This window comes from Monopterus albus, unplaced genomic scaffold (genome assembly GCF_001952655.1).
Source record: "Monopterus albus unplaced genomic scaffold, M_albus_1.0 scaffold591.1, whole genome shotgun sequence".
NCBI lineage: Eukaryota > Metazoa > Chordata > Actinopteri > Synbranchiformes > Synbranchidae > Monopterus > Monopterus albus.
In genome coordinates, this window is record NW_018128471.1 from 62,404 (window position 1) to 64,436 (window position 2,033).

The 2,033-nt window shown below is 40.0% G+C and overlaps 1 protein-coding gene across 1 annotated transcript in view; it reads right to left on the reverse strand.

Annotated features, from left to right (window-relative positions):
* LOC109953252 (coiled-coil domain-containing protein 102A-like) overlaps positions 1-1,511 on the reverse strand; it is a 31,094-nt gene extending 29,583 nt beyond the window's left edge. Inside the window, exon 1 of the mRNA XM_020588678.1 lies at positions 1,436-1,511. The gene's annotated coding sequence lies outside the window, so the exon portion shown is untranslated. The remainder of the gene's footprint in view (positions 1-1,435) is intronic.
* Positions 1,512-2,033: the final 522 nt, after the last annotated feature.

Sequence of the window (2,033 nt, forward strand, 5' to 3'; positions counted from 1 at the left end):
GGGAAAACAATGGCAGACAGCAGCTACACCTAAAGATGGCTTTGGGATCAAAATTAAGTTTTCATAGAAAGAAACTAAAGGCAGATAAGTGTATAAATACTGTATGTGAGGAATAGAGCAGTGAGACACACCTGATGGGAGACTTTATCTGTATTATGTGTCGTGCTTAAGCAATAAAATGATCAATACTGCTGAAACTATTTGATCTGAATACCTATATGTCTGGTAAAAAGTCACCCTGACACACAACAGAGTATTACAAATTGCTTCCTGTTAAACAGAACAAAAAGGCATGTTATTGACAGATGTTACCATGAGGTTCAATAATAATCAAAGGTTTGGAGAGGGACTGGGCTTTATACAACAAACACCATCCAATTAAACCATGCCTTGATCAGCAGTTATACAGATCGAACAGGTGTGTTCTCCCATACTGATGGGGGTGACAAGCCACAGCACCTCGCCAACATACTGTACCAATCCCCCAAAAACAGCATGGATAGGAAACATTAGTCAGCCCATTGCCTAGTTGCACGTGGCCTTAGTGTTTTGGCACCAATCAAGGCCACATCAGCTTTAGACTGTGCACTGGAATGAATTAGAAAATACTTAATGGATTCCTTATTGGAATCTAGTGAGTAACTCTAAAAAATTTAATATATAAATTCAAGCTGTTTTAAGCAGCAGATGATTGCACTTACTATAATCTGATCCTAAACAGATTTTGCTGAGTTGAGATGGACCTCATTAGTCTGGGAGAATGACTGGCCTCAGTGACAGAGATACTGTATACATCATCTTTCTTTTGGGAAGCCCACATCCTTGATACAAGATTTGATTCTCTGTTACTCTTAAATGAAAATCTGGAGTGAATTTTGACTTAAAACTCTAATTTATCTCCTGCCATTGGCCCAATACTGGATTCAGCGACCCACAGAGAACCATGTCTGGCTGTGCAGTATGAATCTTGGAAGCCAGAGAAGTAGGCACTGACACGCAGGCCCTATCACTGTGTTTGATGAGTTGCCTCCTCACCGCCAGCTACAGCTACAGTCTTTGTTCAGAAACACATTCTATATAAAATCTAACCAAACCTGAATTAAAAATCACATCCAGCTGTTGATGGATAAAACCATAAAGGTTTCACTTCCTCAAACTGCAAAAGCCACAACACACAAATAAATGTGTTAAATAAAATTGAGTGCAGTTATGTGGATTTAATTTAGTCTATCTGAACTAACATCTTAATCCTGTAGCTAGTGGCAACATTAAGGCACAGCAGTTGCCCTATTTGGTCAAACAACATAAACACATTTTGTTTGTGGAACCAACATCTACGATAGGTAACCCTTCTGCCGACCCAGAAAGCAACAGGAGATCCACACAGACTTGTTGTGACTGGCACAGTGGTGGCCTGACTACATGCATGTTTCACCTGTTTGAGGGCCTCCTGTTTGCTCTTGCTGAGCTCCTCATATTTAAGTTTCCATTGACTCAGTTCAGCATCCAGCCTCTCAGTGCTGAGTGGGGCCTGTCCTGGTTTGAGTTATACAGCTATTATATACAATGTAAGATTTGATTCTTATAGGCTCTAGTTACTTTATAAGCTTTAGTTACTTTTCCTACCTTTATTTTCCTTGCTTATACATATTAAAACTGTATTGATGACTGATGTATTCTACTGAGTGAAACTTTGGAACTGTGTGCTGCAAATTCTGTAGAGACAGGATGTCTGTATCTTCAAGTAACCAAATAGCCTATTTTACATTTTAACAGACCTGCTATCCTGTTTTGCACCTTCGCCTAGGCCTGTTTGGCATATTCACAAGGTCTGCTTCATCCTGGAATAGCTCTCACAGATAGGGGTCTGCAGGACAGACAACCTATTGTCCAGTATCACCTGAAACTACAACACACACACACACACACACCTGGATTTTACCACATTCCAGCAAGGAGGTGTGAGCTCCTGCTTACACCAAATGGCCAATAGGATTACGAAGTGTTCAAATCAAATCAAATCAAATTTTATT